General features: G+C 36.1%; 1 protein-coding gene across 1 annotated transcript in view; it reads right to left on the bottom strand.

The window, feature by feature from the left end:
• Positions 1-25,333, bottom strand: part of LOC107597913 (protein AF-9-like) — a 61,273-nt gene that overhangs the window by 23,766 nt on the left and 12,174 nt on the right. The gene's annotated exons all lie outside the window — the stretch shown is intronic.

Genomic DNA, 25,333 nt, shown 5'->3' on the forward strand with positions numbered 1-25,333 from the left:
ACAAACAGTGCTTTATTTTTCAGGTACAGTATTTAGCAGTAAATATTAAACAAATATTAAAATAAAACTCTATATGCATCAATTATACTTTTTTTTTTAAAGCAACTGACTGATAAGTTCATCAGTCAAGAGCAGTGAGTGATTTTTCTATGCGTTTTGTTGTTTTATTAACATTAAAAGAATAGTTCACCAAAAATGAAAATTCTGTCATAGTGTTTCATTTTTATACCATCATTTACTCAAGTTGTTTTAAACCTGAATTAGTTTATTTCGTCTGTTGAACATAAAAGTTATTTTTGAAGAATGTGGGTAACCAAGCAGTTGCTGGTTCAAAGTGACTTCCATGGTATTTTTTTCCTACTGTCAAAGTCAATGTGAACCAGCTACTGTTTGGTTACTCACATTCTTCAGAATATTTTCTTTTGTGTTCAGCACAAGAAAGAAATTAATACAGGTTTAGAACAAAATGTGAGTGAGTAAATAATGAAAGAAATTGAATTTTTTGGGTGAACTATCCCTTTAATGACAGTCGGCAGCATGTTTAGTAGTTACTGTCCCTTTAAGAGCTGCACGCATTTCTCTCTTAACTGTTTACTTTCATTTTAGACATAACCAACTGTGTTTATATGTAAACATTGTGTGTTTTTGACAGTATTAGACGCGAAAGACAACTTAGTCCAATAATCAGGCGCTTTTCGACAGGCTCTCAGTGTGAGCGTGCTTCATCAGTACGCGCTCAGAAAAAGCACAGGCAGAACAGCACTTGAATTAAAGGTTTAACCGGTATGGCTTTAAAGCAGATGCAAATAATGCAGTTTTGTGATTGCGCATAAGTGCAGTGTCCCGTGAAAGTAACTACCGCTGAGTTAACACTGATGTGAATGCATGTGGCGTTGTACAGTATATTGAGACGGAGGCGCCAGAACTGCAGCTGACAGAATGCACCTGTAGCACGATACAACGACATTTTAATTGTGTGTATATATATTTTTTTTTAAGTTACCGGCCATTCATAACTTCTACTAGCCAATAAAAAAAAAGACAGAAATAAACCAATAGTTTGAGTCTGTCTACACTGGGCATGACAAAGCGACCGTTGCAAATCATATTGTGTCAGTACTAGGGTTGTGCCCTATTGATAAAAAATAATATCTCAATATTTTCTGGGATTTTATCTATAATAATTAGACAATATTTTGCGGAGCATGTTATTGTGCTGATATCTTAAGGACTACTGTGGACAGCTGACTCCTAAAGTTTTTGATATTCTTCATATTCTGTGTGGTCAGTACACAGCAGTGATAGAAATTAATCTTTTCCAATAAGTTTAAATACATTTTTACCTTTTATGGGCATTTTTACCTTTATAAAGCCATTTTTTTCTAAAAGTGTACATCATCTTTTGAGTCAAATTCTTAAATTTAATCAGTCAGTTATAATAATACATTTAGGCTGTTACTAAACAAATTAAATCAGTATCAATAAAATTAATCTTTGCAGAAGTTGCATATGAAGTGGCTTTTAGATGTATTTACACGTTAATGCAGCTTAGAGTGACATGGAATGCTTTAGCCTGCAGTTACAAATGCATAAATAATGTTTTGATATTTTAAACATGAAATGTTGAATACTGATATTTGAAATTATTAAAAAAATGAAGATACTTTAAATGTGAAATTAAAACCACCAGTAGGTGGCAGCAAGTTACTGTTAAGTGAGTCATTGCGATTGAACCGAATCATTTACATGGTCGATTCATTCAGTTACGAAACGTCATGTTGCTCAGAGACACAAAACAGTACTGTGGCTGTGCTTGGAATGTTTTTTGTTCGTGAAATAGTGCATAAATAGCACAAAAACAGCCAATATGCTGTCTAAAATGTAAGTCTTTTGATATTAACTTATTGATTTTATACAACAGTTCAATAAACAATATCACATTTGTAGCCATGCAGATTTTTTAAAGAAAAAACGGCACGCTTCGTGTGATAATGATTAACTATATGAATTGATATAAATATATAAATTTTCTGCCCCCTTATCTTGAATTATGTGATCATTCTTAATGCATATTAATTGACTGAATCATGCAGTGAAAGAACGCACTCTAAATGCGCACTTGCACTAAAGCCAGTGTTGGTCTAACCCAGGGGTAGGCAAGTTCGGTCCTAGAGAGCCGCAGTCCTGCAGAGTTCAGCTCAAACCCTGAAAACTAAACTCACCTGCCTATAGCCTTAGTAATCCTGAAGATATTAATTAGCTTGTTCAGGTGTGTTTGATTAGGGTTGGAGCTGAACTCTGCAGGACTGCGGCTCTCTAGGACCAAACTTGCCTACCCCATGTCTAACCAGACTTCATTACGTCGCGTATGCGTGCCCCTGTAGGTGTGTTTTTTCTTTGGTTTTTGCAATATATTCGATAATGTCATGATGTCTCACGAGTTCAGTATTTGCGCTAAACCTGCGCAGATTTGGCTTGCATGAACTCCCCCAAGAAATTAATTAGTGAACATAACTTATGAAAAGTAACCCGCCAAATTGGCTAGTGATTTGACAGCGTTACCCACCACAGCTGATTTTTACCCGCATTTGTCGGGTTGGCGGGTGTTAATTTCAAACCCTGAACATATATGTGTGTGAACCTGGCATTATGTGTGTGCACTGCGAGTGTGCATGAGCGCACGGTCTCCAGGAGATTGCGCGAGCGCTGAATGGTTAAACACTGGCAAGAATTAAAAAGTAATGCAATTTATAAACTTTAGTGACGATGTGACACTGCCTAGATTGTGCAAGTGACAATTCCTGTCAACTGTGCAGCTCGCTTATAGACAGACGTGATGTGGTGATTTGAAGACATTTGCACAGGCTATTTTGAGAGAGAACGCGCGCTGTGTTTCACTCACGCTGTTTGTGAAATTACGTCTCACACAAGGTTTTCAAATTACTTTAGAAGTTATTTAATTAAGAAATATGAAGGTGAGTAGCTCAACTTCAGCATTATAATTATTTCACCCGCGCCGGACAGAGACCGAGACGGTGCAGCTGCATGTCGTGCCAAACCTTTCACAGCAGGTGCGTCATCAGCTTGAGATCGTTTTTTTGAGATAGGCCTTTTTAGAGACCGCCAATCCCAAAACGATTATCGGCCGATAGTGATCGGTAGCCAATCAATCGGAGCACCCCTAGTTATGAACATGCAAAACTGTATCACAGCGTGCTACAGTGGTAAATTTATTCATCGCACAGACCAGTTTTTTCGTAGCATGTGCAGCATCCTGTGGCTCAGTGGTAGAGCATTGTGTTAGCAGCGCAAAAGGTCGTGGGTTCAATTCCCAGGGAACACACATACTGGTAAAAAATGTATACCCTGAATGCACTGTAAGTCGCTTTGGATAAAAGCGTCTGCTAAATGCATAAATTATATTTATATATATATATATATACACATACATACATGTATACATATATACATACATATACACACACCCTCATACATACATACATACATAGCTAGCTTTATATATGAAATGGAGCTTTGTGCTCGTGTATCCTACCTCTCTCATTTGTCACAAATCCAAATATTCCATAATATTTCCATATTTGTGATGTATTCAAATGCTAAACTATTATTTATTATGTAACTTATAGGCTTTGTACTTCAGTCGCGTTCCAACGGTGACACAGAGGCAGGCGCGCTGATGTTTGGTTCACTGTATTATATTTTGATAAAGTACCAACTGCGCTGTCAAGTTAGCAATGCTGGAACTGATATATTTTGTGTGTGTGTGTGTGTGTGTGCCGGCATGATCACTTCAACTGTTTCATAATACCAGCAGAATCAACTTAAAATACACCTACTGTCTTATTAATAATGCATCACTGTAAAAGGTCTATTTGTGTACACTCACAATGAAAACAAAACATTGCGCTTTTGTAAAATAAAGAAAACAAATAGGATGTCGCTTTCTGCCATTTGAGTTTCCTTTCTGTGAACAAATTAAGCGTGTCACAAAAATTAACTGAAACTCAGCATATATCGGCCACGTTACGTGTCGCACAGTTTTTTCCCCCTTGTTTACCTGTTAACTAAATCAAATATATTTCAAGTATTTATTAGTGCTGTGTTCAAAATATCGATACGACGATGTATCGTCACAGAGATTTGACGATACGAGTATCGATACAGCTGGCCCTGTATCGATACTGTGGCACGTGTGCAGCAGTGGACCACGCTTAATTTTACAACGTTTAAGATTTTGTAGAAAAGTGCGAGGTTTCTAAAAAAATAATGAATAGAGCATCTGTTAATAATCTGGCCGCAGAAGAACACAACGGGGTTGCCTGATATAAAGAGACGTAATCCCCAAAACAGAGCTTTATACTTGCGCAATACAGAAATATCTGCTAAACGTGCTACTTATCTTTGTCAACCTGGCAACCCTGTCCTCATGCTCTCTCCACTGAGGATAAACGCGCTTGCTTTCTGAAAACACCGCTTAGCCTGCAGTTTAGCTATCTCCACTTCAAGTCTATTCTCAGAAAAGTGTGATTCATCAACTGTTCATTTACGACACCAAGAGAGAGGCTGTGTATGTATGAATTACCACCGTTTTGCCGCGTTTCTCTATTAACAGTAAAGCTATGGCTTTAATTCCTTTAGAAACAAACACTTGTTATTTTCTCAATGGTATAGCATGCTCCTACTGACAAAGCTCAATAACAGTCAGCATGCTAAGGTTTCGTAGGAACCGAGCCCCTTCCCCCCCTCACACTGTGAGACCACTCTAATGGCCAGACGATGACTGACCTCGATCCTAGGTCACCGGATCCCAAAACAACATCCGCTATACAAATATTACAGAGATTGATTGCCGTGCTGGGTCATGTTTAGCCATCGTCCCTTGCAAGGGTCTGTTTAGTATGGTGCCTTCATTTGCTCCCACTGGCTTGTGAGAAGGAGAAAACCATTATGGGATGTTCTGCTTGTAAGAGGTATTCTCAACTGCATATGATTCCGTAGCAATTCAAAACACTTTAGCACTTGTTATTTTCTCAATGGTATAGCATGCTCCTACTGACAAAGCTCAATAACAGTCAGCATGCTAAGGTTTCGTAGGAACCGAGCCCCTTCCCCCCCTCACACTGTGTGACCACTCTAATGGCCAGACGATGACTGACCTCGATCCTAGGTCACCGGATCCCAAAACAACATCCGCTATACAAATATTACAGAGATTGATTGCTGTGCTGGGTCATGTTTAGCCATCGTCCCTTGCAAGGGTCTGTTTAGTATGGTGCCTTCATTTGCTCCCACTGGCTTGTGAGAAGGAGAAAATCATTATGGGATGTTCTGCTTGTAAGAGGTATTCTCAACTGCATATGATTCCGTAGCAATTCAAAACACTTTAACAAGCATAACTGTCCAAACCCAAATAGCATATGCTCTCACTGGAGGCTTGTTTTTTGCACAGACAATCACGCTTATTTGAAATTTAGCAAGTAACTCTTAGGATATGCATCTCACTTTTAGAAGTGATTATGAGAATAAATCTGCATAATCACCTCTGAAAGCCAATGCAAAAATAAACTCTGTGGCCATGCTCTGTATTCCAAACACGTCGCACATGGTATTTAGGTGATTGGCTCAAAAATTCATTAAAAGACTAGACTTCAAGCCAGAATGTCATTGCAAGGACTAAAATATCACACACGCACACAGCCTGAAGCTCTAACTCGGGCAACAAATCACACAGAGGTGCTAACTATGAACTCCTCGAATACACTAAATGTGATTTTTAAAAGTGATTTAATATTTTAAAAATGTAATGCTTTTATACAGTTTGGTTGGGTGAAAATTTCCATTTGACATGGAAAAAATACGTGTGTAAAGTTGGCATGTTATGCATTGTAAAAAAAGTAACTTTTTTTAAAAAGTACATTTTACAATTATTATGCATGGAGTTTTATGATCTTGTAACAAAACATTTGACAAAGCTTCATTTTTGCACTACAAAAAAAACCTTACAATAATGTTACATTTCGTAAGATTAATTAATGCATAAGGTATCTCAAAATAATGCAGAACAACATTTATTTAGGATCATGTTAATTTATAAATAAACAACTAATGTTGACAAAATTAAGATGACTAATTCAGCATTACATCACACTGGGATGGTGAAAAACTTAAGCTAAAATCATGACAGGACCCAAGATATGCATTTTCCCTTAGAAATAGAAATTTGAACCTAACATCTTTATGTTGAGAAAAAAAAAGTCTATTAACACATTGTGTGAACTACCCACTTTTTCCAAAAATCTGCAAATCAGTAAAACTTTCAAATCTTATAGAAACCCTTTATCTGACACACTTAACCTTAGGAAACCTCATACTCGAACCTATATCTTGCTTATTTGTTTTCTAACCTATCCATGTCTTTCATGTTATTAAGCAGGTAAAGTCGATCCACTGTAACTGAAGAAAAAATACGTGTGTAAAGTTGGCATGTTATGCATTGTAAAAAAAGTAACTTTTTTTAAAAAGTACATTTTACAATTATTATGCATGGAGTTTTATGAGCTTGTAACAAAACATTTGACAAAGCTTCATTTTTGCACTACAAAAAAAACCTTACAATAATGTTACATTTCGTAAGATTAATTAATGCATAAGGTATCTCAAAATAATGCAGAACAACATTTATTTAGGATCATGTTAATTTATAAATAAACAACTAATGTTGACAAAATTAAGATTACTAATTCAGCATTACATCACACTGGGATGGTGAAAAACTTAAGCTAAAATCATGACAGGACCCAAGATATGCATTTTCCCTTAGAAATAGAAATGTGAACATAACATCTTTATGTTGAGAAAAAAAAAGTCTATTAACACATTGTGTGAACTACCCACTTTTTCCAAAAATCTGCAAATCAGTAAAACTTTCAAATCTTATAGAAACCCTTTATCTGACACACTTAACCTTAGGAAACCTCATACTCGAACCTATATCTTGCTTATTTGTTTTCTAACCTATCCATGTCTTTCATGTTATTAAGCAGGTAAAGTCGATCCACTGTAACTGAAGGGAAAACAGAACTGAACTTGGAATCTGGAGTTGCTATCTCAGCTCTAGATCTTTTGCTTAAGATGAAAAGGGAAAAGGCCAAGAAGAGTTTTGTTCCCTCCCCCTTTGCATACACACACACACACACACACACACACACAGCATGCCAATTATAAAACAATGCCAGTCAGAATGCATTTGCCCTTTCCCCGAGACTGGGTCATAACGAGGGTCGGCCAGAAGTCACCGAGCCAAATTATACGAAAAAGAGAGGAACATTGCAACAACAACAGAAAAGCACACTGTAATCACAGCATAGCTACACTAATAGATTTAATCTGTTTTACCTCACTTTAAAAACCCCTAATGTATGAAATTAAATGCTATGCTATCGATTCATATTATATTTCCAAGCATATCCAAAGCATGGTAGCACTGAGGGTTTGTGGGAAGAAAATTCCACTTTGTCTCAGATTACAATCTTATATCTGATCCAAAGATTCCACAGTACTATATACGTCAGTAGTACCTGCAGCATAAACAATCCCCCTTTACAGCAGACCACCTGCATGGGGTTCAACCAAGGCCAAATCCTCAAGCCATAAATCCCCTTTCATGCTGATAAAATATAAATGTAACTCAGAAATTAACAGGGATTTACTGCTGAAAATTAAATCAGTGCAGCAAGACACAAAAGAAGTTGTTTCTAAGGCATGCACTGTATGCATAACCCAGAAACACATCTGAGGTCTCTCTTGCATAGATACACAGTGCAATGTCCATCGAAATGTTTTAGGAAAAAATAAAAGGAATGCTTCCATGAAGGCAAATTCCAAATCAATTACATTTATTTTTAATTATTAATAATATTTTTTAAATATTTATATTTATTTTGGAAATTATTAATTAAAATATTATATTACTTAGAATATTAAAAATATTTGTATTAATAATATTGTAAATAATATAATAATATTCTTTAAAAAATACAAATACATTTCATCACATAAGGAAATATGTGAAAATTATAATATTACATATGTTCACACAGCAAACTATGAAAGCTTGATTCCACCATGGAATAAATAAAATATTTCAATATTTTTGCATCGCAATTTTGATATTTTTCCTCTGAATTCTGAGTTTACATCTCACAATTATGTTTTTTGTTTCCAACATGAAATAAAAAAAACTAAATAATTTCAAATTTCTCACATTTTTTCTTTTTAGAATTGTGGGTTTATAAAGAAAATTCAGAATTCTAAAGCTATAAAAAAAAAGACAGAATTCTGAGATAAAGTCGCAATTAGCTTTGTACTATTTTTTTTATTCCGTGGCAGAAGCATAAATAAATAAATGAATAAATAAATAAACGTATAAACATATCCAACAGACTTCTATTCTTCGCATTCTCGTTTCCATTCCCATTAAATTAAATAAGGTGCTTAACCATGATTAATATGTATTGACAAAAAACTGTGGCAAGATATTTTGCAGGTCCTCATTAAGCTCGCTGTCTAACTTAGGATAATCACCTGCCTATGTCAATGGGTCACCATGCTTCACAGATCACTGGACTATTGAGGAATCGGTCACTGTATTCAGAGCTAATCAAGCCAGTAGCTTAAGTACAGCGAATGTGGATTAAGTTGTCAAAACAGCTAACTGTTAAAGGTGGCTATTTCTGAATCGTTTAAGATTGCCGAACAAGTAGGTCCAGAAGCACTGAGGTGGCTCCAGCCTCATTAAAGAGGAGATGGTAGCTTGCAATCGCAGTGCCCTTGCTGAGACTCAAGACTCATAAAATCCTCCCATTCATTTTCACTTGAGTGCTGGCTGACCTGGAATAACAAATCATTTGTGATGTGAAATAGGTCGGTCCATAATTGGTCCCAGACTCAAGCACCATATATTGACAGCAGCCAAACTCTTGGTAAGACCCTACTGCTACTCTTAAAGTACTGGTGACCCGCACTGACTGCCAGTGCTTGAATGGGAAACCTAGCCTCTTTATATTACTACAGGAAATCTCTAATATCATTAGCCAGCGTTTCAGCATTGTTAGATGCTTTTTCCATCTACATATAGAAGGTTTAAGCAGGTGCCCTGAGAATGCTGGATTTTTTGGATTCAAAAAGCTTTTGGCACTGAACTGCTGGTTTAAAAGGGAGGTTTTTAAACCTCATTAAGAAGGTTTGGAAAGTAGAGAATTAGCACAATGAATGAATCAACAAAGCATTTGAGGAGGCTCTCAGGTCTTTAGCAGTTCAAAACAGAGCTCTCACACGGCTGTCCAACCACACTGTGTGCTCACCATCAGCTTCAGACAACCTGGCTCAACCTGCTAAGAGAATTACGAAAATTGCACACAAACAGGCTATATTTCTATTTGGCGAAGTATTGTCAAAAGGCACTGCAAACATTAAAATTCTGGTCAAGTCATCAATAATTATTTTCATGTTATGGACAATAACCAGTAAAATGACACATATTAAAATTCTAAACTTAGTTTGCCTAAATAAAGTAAAATCAAAAGACTAAAAACTAAAATCATTTGTTTAAATAGCGTTTGACCAATACTGATTTTTTGATGGCCGATATCTTAGAGAGCAGGAGTTGCTGATATCCGATATATATTAGGGATGTCACGAGAACCGATACTATGGTACCAAGTCGGTATAAACATTTTAAAATACTGGCGGTACTTGTTTTTCTTCAGTATCGAAAGTACCGATGGTACCGAAGGTAGCAACTAGCGAGGCTGCAATTCTTCTGGAACTGACGGGGGCAGGCAGAGCATATGCCTGGAAGTGTTTCAGTCGGTCCTCAAAGGGCACAGAAAAAGAAAAAACCGGTGCCTACAAGTACATAGAAGAACTACACTTGGAAGATGGCGACGATATATGAATATGATAGTGTGAGATTTAAATGAGAGCGCGCAGCTCTGAAAGCATGAGCGCTGCACATGATCACGCACATACATAAAGTTGCAGTCTGTCTGACAGCTTACAGCTTGTTCATTCGTTGTGTATCCATCAGTGGATTATCCTCATTAACATTTTTGGCTAATATTACTGGTTTAAATAATTGTTGATTATGTTAATGGTTTAAAAACATATTTTCGGTCTGCCAGTATGTCATTGAACTTAAACTAATGCTTGCATTCAGAATATGTGTGTGTGTGCGTGTGTATAAAAACACTTAACAGAAAAAAAAAAATGAACAGTCGACAATAACAAAAAAAAGCCAAATATTGGCCGACATTTCAACCGTGGCGATATATTGGTCGACCACTAGTTTTAAATGCTACGATTGAATTTAGTAAGTGAGCATTAAACAACAGTAAAAACAATGCAAAAACAACAGAAATTAGCATGTACAATTAAATATCCTAAATCTGCCCATTTAATATCAGCCAATAACTGATATGGCACCAATATATTGTGCATATATAAATTACATATTTGAATTATTTGAGCTTTACACTAAAGAAAACATAAATAGACAGGGTGAGACACGCGAAAAGGTGGTACCGTGGCACAGTTTGCCATATGGGAGCACTGTGTTCACACACGAAGGTGTAAATTGACACCAATTGCATGGGAACCACTGAATGTCAAAGAGTCCACCAAGTTTTCAGCTTGTTTGGATATGGTGGTTTACTTTCATTCTTCATTTTCACAGCACATGCTCAAAAACACTGTAGCCTGTTTTCCCAAGCATGGCAGACTTTGCCATCCTGCAAAAAGGAGAGATTGAGCATCAAGAAAAGCTCTCTTCAGACCCCCAACATCCAAAACCACCACATTAACATCTGCTTCTCAAGTACCCTGCCCCCATGGAGCAACACTTCAGCCTGCCATTTCCCAGCTGTGCTTTCTCAAACTCACAATTCAAAACAGGGGGAAAAACTGACCCTGGATCTTTGCTCACTTCAAGGCATGTTTTCAAATGCATTTCAGCAGTGCCAAGGCACCATGGGTCACGGAAAGCATCCAGCTTAGGGGCTTCGATAAAAATTCCCCAGATGCCAACTTTAAACAACGAGTGATGACCCTCTCCTCAACGCTTTTCAACAAACAGTCCACTCTGTTGAATTCCAATGAGCTGCGTCCCGCTCTGTGAAAATCGTCCTAGTATATAGTCAAGAGCGGCTCTGCTTGAAATTACAGCTGCTTGAGGCCCTCACTCGAGCGTTGAGCCTTGACACTAATGCTGTTTGTACTTGGTTCTGTGTGCGGGTCTGTTTAACATTCAGCGCTGACGAATGGGTGAAGTGATGAGAAAGCAGTCAACAGCCAAAATAAATAACTATGTTGTGGCAATTTAATGTTAATGGCTTTGGATAGCTGTGAATCTCTTTAACTTACAAAGACAATTCCATTTATACATGTACAGACACAAAAATAGGGCTTTATAATACCGTTCAATTCATTTACATTCATTAATAGATTAGGTATGAAAACTACAAAACAACAGCTTTTTCAGTATTTAATAATAGTTCTGTGTGCGGGTCTGTTTAACATTCAGCGCTGACGAATGGGTGAAGTGATGAGAAAGCAGTCAACAGCCAAAATAAATAACTATATGTTGTGGCAATTTAATGTTAATGGCTTTGGATAGCTGTGAATCTCTTTAACTTACAAAGACAATTCCATTTATACATGTACAGACACAAAAATAGGGCTTTATAATACCGTTCAATTCATTTACATTCATTAATAGATTAGGTATGAAAACTACAAAACAACAGCTTTTTCAGTATTTAATAATCTAGGTTAATTATAATTTCGACATAAAATACATTTTTAACATAAAATCTTAAGTAGTTGGGACGTTAGTTTATATTTTTTTATGTTTAAAAAAAGACTCATACAGTATGCTCACCAATGGTACATTTATTTGATTTAAAAATACAGTAACAACAGTAATATTGAGAAATATTATTTAAAATATTATTATAAATACAATTAAAAAAAAACATTCTTTTTGATTCCATTTTAAAATGCAATTTATTTCTGTGGCGGCAAAGCTAAATTTTTACTCATTATAATATCCTGATTTGGTGCTCAAGATTTAATTATTAAATCACAGTCAAAAACAGTTGTGCCGTTTAATATTTTTGTGGCAATACATTTACCTTAATATATATATTTTTAGGATTCTTTGATGAATATAGGGTTCAAAAGAACAGCAATTAGCCTATTTAAAATAGAAATCTTTACTGTTACTTTTGATCAAGTTAATTAATCCTTCCTTGCTGAATAAAAGTATTAATTTCTATTAAAGAAAGAAAAAAATTCTTACTGACTTTTGAATGGTAGTGTATATAATTTATTAGTAAAAATTAACCTTAGTGTATTAAGGTATTATAAACAAACATGAATTACCAATAAACACAATTTTATTGATAAAGCTTAGAAATTATTGGTCACGGTTAGTTGATGATGTCTGATGCAATAATCAATGTTTACAAATTGATTGATTGATTGAACTTTATTGAACAGTGTTACCCTAACCCACACAGAAACATACTCTATGCAAGTACACATACACACACATGAATTGTCTGGACAATGCACTGCAAGTGTACAGTTTCACTGTCCATTCTTAGATTTTTTTTTCCTCCATTAAATTAAAAGCTTTTTTTCTCATAGACTACTTGTGTACAGTTTTGCATCCTGCATAGAAATACATAGAAGTAGGGCTGCACGATTAATCAAATGCGATTGTCATGCGCATTTTGTTAGTAAAGCCAGTTCTGTAATCAGCAGAAAATCATCATCACGTGCTTTCAGATGGAGCAGCATTTACTACACAGAGCCGTAGTTCACTGACAAGTTAAGCAAAAAAAAAAAAAATATTGCAGATTATTTTATTGCGCGATTCTGAAATCATCCGCGATAATGACAGCTGTTTGCATAGCTTCTCAGTGAACTACGGCTCTGTGTAGTAAATGCTGCACCATCTGAAAACATGTGAAAATACCACATTTAATAACATATTTTTACTCCAAACTCACTTCATAATGTCAGTCGAGTGTTTGAAATAAATCCTTCTGTGAGATGATGTGGCTTCTTACACAGAATAAGGCATGCAACATATTTCATAGTATTCTAAGCAGTGATAAAGGCATTGTATTATAAATATACTTTATATTAATGAAAATTATAATAACTCAGATAAACCATATATTGTCATAATCGTGTTTATTAGTCACATTGAATCAATAAAAGCAGTTGAATCTTCTGTTTATCCAGCTACCGCTATAGGCATTTCCTGGGTTTCTTCTGCAAGGTGTATTTGGAGTTTCAGCGCGAGAGCGCCCTCTGGCCTTTGGATGGAGATTTACTGCTGATCACAGAACCGTGCTTCACTGAAAGATATGCATTACAATCACAGCTTCTGTCAAATCGTGATTTCGATTCCATTTCGATTTATCGTGCAGCCCTGCATAGAAGTATTTTCTTTAGTAAACAAGCTAGAAGTTAAACGTTAAAACCACATATGAGTCAGCATTGTTTGTGAAGCAGGTGGGTTTTTAATGTCTTGTAGCATCTAAATTCACTCCAAGACTCCAAACAGCATTGCATCAATTGTGGTAATCAGCTTCACAGAATGACAAAACAAGCAAGAGAATGAAAAACCAGTGACATTAGGAAAAACCTGTGCATGCAGAAATCAAGCTACATTATAAGAATTAAGTAAAACTCACCGGACTGTATAGAAATGTTACCGAGCAAGCACCTTTCCAAGGACATCTTTCTAAACTAAGTCGCAACATAATACTACTCCTTGAATCAAAAGAATAGGTAATAAAACTAAATATGCACAGACTCTGAGGCACCCAAAGCCTTTAATGCAAAATGTGAATGCATCAGGATTGAAACTAGCCCTCACAGAAATTCACAAACCCTTAACAAATGCAATTTCCTGCTCTATCTATAATGTGTGTTCGGGGTATAATTTTACTTACAGACATAATGAGTCAATAAAATGCATTGTGGTACAAGTAGTATTCCACCATGACAATAAAACCTTACCAGCCAGACAGAGTAAGTAACAATAAAACATTATACCCTTGACTAAAAGACAAGGCATTCCCATATGACTTTTACTATTCAACCACAGCCAAACCTTGGAATCAAGATCTAAATCCCAGTAATTGACCATTAGGGGTTGTGAAATAGCAACACCTACCCTCTTTTTAACCCTTCCTGGTAGCCCTGCAGGCATTAACTAAGAAGCATTAACAAGAACCAAACTAGTGTGCTCAATTCCGTTAAAAGGCACCATACTAAGCTGATCAGTTGCAGGGTAAAATTTCAATACGTTTCTCATTAAAACGCCATTTAAAAAGGCTCTGACTTGACTGATTTAAATGATTTTATTTCCTGTATGGTGCTTTTTTCACCTCACCGCAGAAAGCTCTGCAGCTTGTCAAGGCATTGTATCCCAAAGGTAGACTTTATTTTAGCCCGCCAGCTGAGCTGTCATCAACCCATCATCAGCTAGAAAGGGCTGTTATGCTCTTATTGTTAGTGCTCAAAATCACTTAGTAATCTGAACAAATGCATTTAGGAATCCTGTTTAAATTAAGGATAAAAGTTCCCTAATGGACAGAGGCGTTTCTATGAGCATACAGTAGCTTTAAGTAAAACTATTTCATACACACTGAAAAGAAGAAAGTCTTATTCAATGGTGTACTGCAAATCTGTGGGGCCTCTGCACCGAATGAGACAAGGCTCCACCCACAAACAGTGATGTCATACGTGAAAATTGCAAGAGAAGGAGAAGTGGTGGTGCCATTATGGCAAAATAATCCCTCTCTTCTACAGTCTTCTCAATTTGCTCAGCTTCACAGAGTAGTTTTTTTTATCTTTTGGTTTTCTGTCATTTAAAAAGTTTTCCAGCTGTCTACAAACTTTGCTATTGTCAGTCAATCTATAACTTGTTTTCTGAGAATTAATGCACCTTACCTATAACTTAATCATTGTGAGAGAAGTATATACGGTTTCATTTCACCAATGAAAAATAATATGGCAGTGAATCATCATTGTCCAGCATTGTTGATTCAATGTGGGCAATTACGATGTTGTAAAGGCCTACACATTTTGCATAGCTAACAGATCATTTAGCTTCATTAAGTTTGCCATATTTTATCCTCATTTACATCCATTGTTATCTAATGAAAGGGAAGGTGGGTGAAAAGCGGTAAAAGAAAGACAGGGATGTAGGAGGAGTTAAATTAAAACGTCACAAAACTTAAATTTTTTTTTTTTATTAAATAACAGAAACAAATTACGGTTTCATTTCACCAATGAAAAATAATATGGCAGTGAATCATCATTGTTGATTCAATGTGGGCAATTACGATGTTGTAAAGGCCTACACATTTTGCATAGCTAACAGATCATTTAGCTTCATTAAGTTTGCCATATTTTATCCTCATTTACATCCATTGTTATCTAATGAAAGGGAAGGTGGGTGAAAAGCGGTAAAAGAAAGACAGGGATGTAGGAGGAGTTAAATTAAAACGTCACAAAACTTAAATTTTTTTTTTTTATTAAATAACAGAAACAAAAAGATTCCTGAAAGAATCCTGAGAAACAAACCAAAAACAACAACAACCAAATTAAACAAAAACCCAAAATTAAAACAAACCCCACCCAATAAAAACAAAACCTTTCAAAATAAAAACAAAAAATAAAATCCCCCAAAATAAACACAAAATAAAGCTATTCCTTGTCATTTTCCTTCAAACACTATTTTTGTACCATTTCCTTTTTCTAGTGCTGTCAAATGATTAATCACAATTGATCGCATCAAAAATAAAAGCTTTTGTTTACATAATATGTATGTGTACTGTGTATATTTATTAATATATACACATACATATATACATACACACACATATACATATATATACACACACATATATATATAAAATACACACACATACAGTAGGATATATTTTGAAAATATTTACGTCTATACATTTATATATATTCTTATATTCTATATTATACTGTATATAAATATTTAATATTCAATTCAATACAAGTTTATTTGTACAGCGCTTTTCACGATACAAATCATTGCAAAGCAACTTTACAGCAAATTAAGTTTCTACAATATTTAGTGGTAATATATAAACGAAACATATATTTTTCTTAAATAAATACACGCATGTGTTTGTATTTATATATACACATATTAAATATACACAGTATACACACATATATTACGTTAGGGCTGCACGATTAATCGAATGCGATTGCCACGCGCATTTTGCCAGTAAAGCCGGTTCTGTAATCAAAAACAAAAACACAGACGATATTATAGCGCGATTATGAAATCGATGAAATCATTTTAAAAAGCAGTTAAATCTTCTGTTTATCCAGCTACCGCTATAGGCATTTCCTAGGTTTCTTCTGCGACGCGTATTTGGACTTTCCGCACGAGAATGCCCTCTGGCCTTCGAATGTTGATTTACAACTGATCACAGAACCATGCTTCACTTAAAGAGACGCATGACAATTGCAGATTCTGTCTAATCACGATTTCAATTTCATTTCGATTTATCATGCAGCCCTATATTATGTAAACAATCTTTTATTCTGGATGCGATTAATCACAATTAATCGTTTGACAGCACTACTTTTTTCACTTGTGTTGTCTTGTTGGTTTCTATGCTTGGCCAGTATTCTGCATGATTTGGTAAAACTGTAATCTGTTCTAGTCATGCCAATAAAGCGATTCTATAGTTTGTTGTGACTTTGAGAGAGATAGATAGGGAAAGACACAGACACCAATCAGATTAGGGCTGCACCATAAATTGCATGCGATATTTAATGCGCATCGTGTCAGTTAAGCCGCTTCTGTAATCAGCGGTAAATCTCCATCACGTGCGTGCTTTCACATGAAGCAGCATTTACTACACAGAGCCGTTATTCACTGACAAGCTGCGCTAAACCACGTTCATATATGCACTTATCGTGCAGCCCTAATTCAGATTGTCCTGGGGTTTGTCTAAATGAAAGATCAATTCCCTTCAGCAGTTCAGGTCTTTTCAGGTGGAAGAATGAATTACACATCACTGAAATAAATGGGGATATTGTTACTTTGTACCTCAGCAGACTTTCAGCAGCAAACACAAGTTCCACTTTTGTGCAGCAGATCCTTTGAGACCGAGTATGTTTGATACTCTTTTAGACTGTCTTAAGAAGCTCCATTTTCTTTGTGGATCAAAGGTTCTCCCCTAAGGTATGACAGCAAAGGAGGGTGGGCACGGAGAGATGATGAAATCATTCAGCCCACTAACCCTGCATTGATTTCAGTGCACATGCAACACTTCCTGTTAGAAAAGTCATTGGTCATCTTATAATGAATAAAGAACATTAGACTGGAGGTTTAATACAGTGGTTCTCAACTGTTTCTGAAATCAATAAACAGGAGCAAAACAGTGCCAAAACAGTATAGATAGCCTTTGACATCAACAAATGATATAAAAAGCATTTAAAAGTTAAGCCTGTTTAACTAACTACAGTTACATGGTTTGCTACAATTTATTATTTGCATTTAGCAAAGTTTTTCCTCCTGCTGTCATCAGCACAGACCCGAGACCAATTTTTGGATAGTGACCCACCAGCTGAGAACCACTGGTTTATAATAAGTAAATAAATTAATTAATTCAGGGTAAAAATAAAATGTAGAACTTTCAAGAAAAAAGGTTTTTGTTTTCGTGGGTGAAAAGTATATGGATTAAAAAAAGAAAGAATTTTGCTTAATAGTTAGATATCTGGCTCACAGAATTATATTTATTACAAATCATCAGCACCATGAATGCTTTCTTTATTAAATATTTTGGCTAAGTGTATTGTGCTTTAAGCCATTAGAATGTAACACTCTCGGCTCCATTTATCAAATTTGACTATATTAAAGTCCAAAGATTTTTTTATATATTATAATAAGATAATTGAGCCTTTACAAAGTATGGAGCTCACGAAGAGGAAAACCTTAGTTACAGTGCATAGATGTTTTTTTCAGTAATTGACCATTAGGGGTTGTGAAATAGCAACACCTACCCTCTTTTTAACCCTTCCTGGTAGCCCTGCAGGCATTAACTAAGAAGCATTAACAAGAACCAAACTAGTGTGCTCAATTCCGTTAAAAGGCACCATACTAAGCTGATCAGTTGCAGGGTAAAATTTCAATACGTTTCTCATTAAAACGCCATTTAAAAAGGCTCTGACTTGACTGATTTAAATGATTTTATTTCCTGTATGGTGCTTTTTTCACCTCACCGCAGAAAGCTCTGCAGCTTGTCAAGGCATTGTATCCCAAAGGTAGACTTTATTTTAGCCCGCCAGCTGAGCTGTCATCAACCCATCATCAGCTAGAAAGGGCTGTTATGCTCTTATTGTTAGTGCTCAAAATCACTTAGTAATCTGAACAAATGCATTTAGGAATCCTGTTTAAATTAAGGATAAAAGTTCCCTAATGGACAGAGGCGTTTCTATGAGCATACAGTAGCTTTAAGTAAAACTATTTCATACACACTGAAAAGAAGAAAGTCTTATTCAATGGTGTACTGCAAATCTGTGGGGCCTCTGCACCGAATGAGACAAGGCTCCACCCACAAACAGTGATGTCATACGTGAAAATTGCAAGAGAAGGAGAAGTGGTGGTGCCATTATGGCAAAATAATCCCTCTCTTCTACAGTCTTCTCAATTTGCTCAGCTTCACAGAGTAGTTTTTTTTATCTTTTGGTTTTCTGTCATTTAAAAAGTTTTCCAGCTGTCTACAAACTTTGCTATTGTCAGTCAATCTATAACTTGTTTTCTGAGAATTAATGCACCTTACCTATAACTTAATCATTGTGAGAGAAGTATATACGGTTTCATTTCACCAATGAAAAATAATATGGCAGTGAATCATCATTGTCCAGCATTGTTGATTCAATGTGGGCAATTACGATGTTGTAAAGGCCTACACATTTTGCATAGCTAACAGATCATTTAGCTTCATTAAGTTTGCCATATTTTATCCTCATTTACATCCATTGTTATCTAATGAAAGGGAAGGTGGGTGAAAAGCGGTAAAAGAAAGACAGGGATGTAGGAGGAGTTAAATTAAAACGTCACAAAACTTAAATTTTTTTTTTTTATTAAATAACAGAAACAAAAAGATTCCTGAAAGAATCCTGAGAAACAAACCAAAAACAACAACAACCAAATTAAACAAAAACCCAAAATTAAAACAAACCCCACCCAATAAAAACAAAACCTTTCAAAATAAAAACAAAAAATAAAATCCCCCAAAATAAACACAAAATAAAGCTATTCCTTGTCATTTTCCTTCAAACACTATTTTTGTACCATTTCCTTTTTCTAGTGCTGTCAAATGATTAATCACAATTGATCGCATCAAAAATAAAAGCTTTTGTTTACATAATATGTATGTGTACTGTGTATATTTATTAATATATACACATACATATATACATACACACACATATACATATATATACACACACATATATATATAAAATACACACACATACAGTAGGATATATTTTGAAAATATTTACGTCTATACATTTATATATATTCTTATATTCTATATTATACTGTATATAAATATTTAATATTCAATTCAATACAAGTTTATTTGTACAGCGCTTTTCACGATACAAATCATTGCAAAGCAACTTTACAGCAAATTAAGTTTCTACAATATTTAGTGGTAATATATAAACGAAACATATATTTTTCTTAAATAAATACACGCATGTGTTTGTATTTATATATACACATATTAAATATACACAGTATACACACATATATTACGTTAGGGCTGCACGATTAATCGAATGCGATTGCCACGCGCATTTTGCCAGTAAAGCCGGTTCTGTAATCAAAAACAAAAACACAGACGATATTATAGCGCGATTATGAAATCGATGAAATCATTTTAAAAAGCAGTTAAATCTTCTGTTTATCCAGCTACCGCTATAGGCATTTCCTAGGTTTCTTCTGCGACGCGTATTTGGACTTTCCGCACGAGAATGCCCTCTGGCCTTCGAATGTTGATTTACAACTGATCACAGAACCATGCTTCACTTAAAGAGACGCATGACAATTGCAGATTCTGTCTAATCACGATTTCAATTTCATTTCGATTTATCATGCAGCCCTATATTATGTAAACAATCTTTTATTCTGGATGCGATTAATCACAATTAATCGTTTGACAGCACTACTTTTTTCACTTGTGTTGTCTTGTTGGTTTCTATGCTTGGCCAGTATTCTGCATGATTTGGTAAAACTGTAATCTGTTCTAGTCATGCCAATAAAGCGATTCTATAGTTTGTTGTGACTTTGAGAGAGATAGATAGGGAAAGACACAGACACCAATCAGATTAGGGCTGCACCATAAATTGCATGCGATATTTAATGCGCATCGTGTCAGTTAAGCCGCTTCTGTAATCAGCGGTAAATCTCCATCACGTGCGTGCTTTCACATGAAGCAGCATTTACTACACAGAGCCGTTATTCACTGACAAGCTGCGCTAAACCACGTTCATATATGCACTTATCGTGCAGCCCTAATTCAGATTGTCCTGGGGTTTGTCTAAATGAAAGATCAATTCCCTTCAGCAGTTCAGGTCTTTTCAGGTGGAAGAATGAATTACACATCACTGAAATAAATGGGGATATTGTTACTTTGTACCTCAGCAGACTTTCAGCAGCAAACACAAGTTCCACTTTTGTGCAGCAGATCCTTTGAGACCGAGTATGTTTGATACTCTTTTAGACTGTCTTAAGAAGCTCCATTTTCTTTGTGGATCAAAGGTTCTCCCCTAAGGTATGACAGCAAAGGAGGGTGGGCACGGAGAGATGATGAAATCATTCAGCCCACTAACCCTGCATTGATTTCAGTGCACATGCAACACTTCCTGTTAGAAAAGTCATTGGTCATCTTATAATGAATAAAGAACATTAGACTGGAGGTTTAATACAGTGGTTCTCAACTGTTTCTGAAATCAATAAACAGGAGCAAAACAGTGCCAAAACAGTATAGATAGCCTTTGACATCAACAAATGATATAAAAAGCATTTAAAAGTTAAGCCTGTTTAACTAACTACAGTTACATGGTTTGCTACAATTTATTATTTGCATTTAGCAAAGTTTTTCCTCCTGCTGTCATCAGCACAGACCCGAGACCAATTTTTGGATAGTGACCCACCAGCTGAGAACCACTGGTTTATAATAAGTAAATAAATTAATTAATTCAGGGTAAAAATAAAATGTAGAACTTTCAAGAAAAAAGGTTTTTGTTTTCGTGGGTGAAAAGTATATGGATTAAAAAAAGAAAGAATTTTGCTTAATAGTTAGATATCTGGCTCACAGAATTATATTTATTACAAATCATCAGCACCATGAATGCTTTCTTTATTAAATATTTTGGCTAAGTGTATTGTGCTTTAAGCCATTAGAATGTAACACTCTCGGCTCCATTTATCAAATTTGACTATATTAAAGTCCAAAGATTTTTTTATATATTATAATAAGATAATTGAGCCTTTACAAAGTATGGAGCTCACGAAGAGGAAAACCTTAGTTACAGTGCATAGATGTTTTTTTATGCCAAACTGTGGAATTTATGACAATTCAGGCAGTGTATGGTTTTCCCAGCCATGTTTTTGGGTCAGCTTACACTTTTTGCTTTCTGCCAAGTGGACAATGACCACAGCAGGATTCCCCCTCAGTGAAAGCACAGAATTGTGGGTCAAATTTCAGGCTCGCATCCCTGCCAGCAACACTGTTACAAATTAAAGTCTCCTTGTGGTAGAAAAACCAACAAAAACAGTTTTGTGCTTCCTAATTGTGCCTAAAATCCCGCACAACAATCGATTTTGAAGGCATACAAGGAATTTGCATAAATCACAGTGACCGTGGAGATGGCAGAATGGAAAGTGAAAATCAATCTTTTTATTTAACCATGTTCACATGCGAATCGGCCACAGTGAATAAATCAAAACGCGCCTTGCTAAATGTTCACTGAGCCGTTTTGAATAAAGAAACCTTCACTACCAATACAAAGGATTTTTATTGAGACCTGGTTCAATTGTGATTTCACTCTTGCTTGACATTTGAAACACTATTAGCACTATTTGCAATTGCGTTAGCATCCTTATTAGCGTTTTAGGTTCTGCCAAATTACTCACATCTTCATGACACCTGATTGGACAAACATGACTTATGCATTACATGCGCTTTCATAATCCAGGAACATAAATGCAAGAGTAAACTCCAGCTTCCAAGAATGCAGTAAAGAAAAGACAGAGCCAAATGCTTTATGGCATGCACACATACAAGGCAAAGGAGTGAAAGAATTGCCAACAGACAGCCCTTATAAACCATGCTTCAATAAACCACTTCCCCCTCACCCCCTTTGACTCACCAAACCCGGGGAAAATCAGCATTTATGGCCCAGTTCCTGTTTTGGACTGCTGCTCACAAGCCTCCCCCCCTGCCCTCTCCCTTCATTCTGTCTCTCCCTCCCTCTTCCGCTCCTTTCATGCCAGCATAGGAGGCAGTCTGGACTTTCATGGCTACAGAGCCCTTTGTGCATCACCTATACAAGGTGGTATCATTTCTGCAGCGTCGTAAAACAATTAGAGGGCCGTTCATGCAGCCTTGCTAGTTCCAATAAATAGACAGTTTCATACATTCAACAATTTAAAAAAAAAGATGATGTTTTGGGACAGAACTCACAATAAGAAATACTTATCCATGTGTAAACAAGTTGCTTCATTAATTTAGGTGTCACAAGTTTAAATCATCACCAAAACATACAGTACATATTGCAAATGCATTAAGCATTTCACAAGTCAAACAGATTTTAGCGACAGTAGCAATCTGTCTCTCAAAGACAAAAAGGCACTTCCCCAATTTCACCCCCACGTCTCCAATTTCATAAATCATACTTTCTGTCAGTATTAAATTCCTACGCTCCTCAATTCCACTCTGCAGGGAGTCAGTTCATCTCCCTCCCAAGGATGGATCACTTCCCGTTGAGGGGAAAGAGGTCTGGCAAGCGCACAGAAGAATAGGGGCGGAAAGGAAGGCAGCCCCCACTGACATCTAAGCCGTACCCTGCCTGAGGAGGGCTTAAATTCTGTGGTTTTCTGTGCATATGCAAGATAGGAGACTAACACAACCCTAACTCCTGCTCAGGCCGAGTCAATGAGCGGGGCACAAACTTAAAAGGCTTTGAGAAGTCTCAGGAAAAGATGCCCACAGGCAAACATGTTGACCTGATCATTATGGGACCACAAGAAGGGAGAGCTGAGTGGCACTGATGAATGACACATCAGAATCTAAAACATTAAAGAGATGGAATAGCACTAAATATTGTCCATGGGTGCATCTCAATCAGCTCCCTTGTTCAGTAGTAAGGGCACTGATCAGGGAGTCGGCCATTTTAAGGGCTGTCTCAATCGCGAAATCCTTCCAGTGCACTGGAACGTTTGCTCCCTGATAAATCCCACAATGCACCGCAAAAACTAGGGAGCATCGGCGCTCACTATGCTCCCTTACCAGAAATAACGTCACATTTCTGAAGCGTGAAACATAAACCGCTCGAGCCAATTATAATATATAATAATTATAATGATACGATAACGATAATTATAATGACGGCCCATAGAAGATTTGAAAAGACAAACCGTTTTTTAGTATATTTCAACATAAACACACATCTCTAGACATGAATTGAACACATCTAATTAACATTTATAATGAATATTCGGCTGAAATGTTGTAAGAACATGTAACAGAACGATGTGTTTAAAGAGAATAAAAAATTATATAAAAATTATATTGGTCCTGCCTGTTGTTTATTAATTCCAGTGATGACGTTCTACTATGTTGTCCGTTGACCTTGTACGTAATCATGTCACTGGAATTCGACTGATCACTGTCCCAACGTGCAGTGAGTAGTGTACACGATCTACTGATTCACGAGCTCGGGAGCTAGGGAGCTGATTGAGACGCACCCCATGACATTTGGTATGCATCTAAAGAATGATTTCATTTCCATCCTGGTCATTTAAAGTAACAGCTTGCTCAAAAAAGAAACTTGTCATCATTTACTTACCTTCATGGTGGGTTATTCCAAACCCATCTTCTGTGAAACAAAGCAGAAATTTTGAAGAATGTACTGCCTATTTTTTTCATGCCATTACAATAAACAGGCACTAGAGCATTCAAGCTTCAAAATGGACACAAAGCACTATAAAAGTGGTCCATATGACTCACTGAAAATGTTAACATCTGCTCTCTTATCTTGGCATGTTCATGAGAGAACTAACAATGTCCAATTTGGGAATGAATCAGTTTTGAATCGTTAGTCTGGTTGACAAAAACAGTCCCACTGAATCGTTTACAAATCAGAGTAATCGGATTCGGTTGCTCCTGTTAAAAGCTTTCTGGAGATGAAGATTTTCAGTGAATAATTAATTAAATTTCAAATGCTGTTTCTCACATGAAGGATATTTTTATAATGCTTTGGGAGTCCTCTTTGAAGCCTGAAGTCCCTAGATGCAGCCTAAATCTCTGTAACTACGTGGAAATAAACAACCAGTACAGTCTTTCGTGTTTCCTCGCAAGCCAGAGATACGGTTAGGAATGACATGAGGGAGTGTAAATTATCTATCCCTTGGGAGGTAGGCTATTTTGACATGGGCAAAGTCTTCTTTCAATAACATTTCAAATCAGGAATGAAATCTGATAATAATTCTATTGAATATTTCAGGAAGGTAGAGCTAAAGAGCATGCATGCTTTATAGTAGTGGTCGACCGATATTGGTTTTTTTGACAGTCGATGCCGATGCCGATATCTTTGAAAGCAGGGTGGCCGATGGCCAATATAATTGTATTTATTTTAATTCATATTTAAGAAATTTTAAAACAATTTGAAAATGGATTTTAAAAAATTAATGTTAAATAAACATACTTATACTTAAGATGACAAAGTATTTTTCACAAATAAATAAATATTTAATAAAAAACACACCGTCTCGAGTAAAGAGTTTTGGAGAACTCAATGAGTGTGTGAGCAGCTGTTCCTTTCGGGGCAGTATGGTGAGACTGTTGGTATTAAACTGTCAAACACAAGCCCGTCTGTGTGCTAGGCTTCCCTCTAACTTCCCCTCGGCTCGTCTCGACACCGGCTAACACTGATCAAAGCCCTG

Source organism: Sinocyclocheilus grahami, unplaced genomic scaffold (assembly GCF_001515645.1).
Source record: "Sinocyclocheilus grahami isolate Dianchi unplaced genomic scaffold, SAMN03320097.WGS_v1.1 scaffold240.1, whole genome shotgun sequence".
NCBI classification, from domain to species: Eukaryota; Metazoa; Chordata; class Actinopteri; order Cypriniformes; family Cyprinidae; genus Sinocyclocheilus; species Sinocyclocheilus grahami.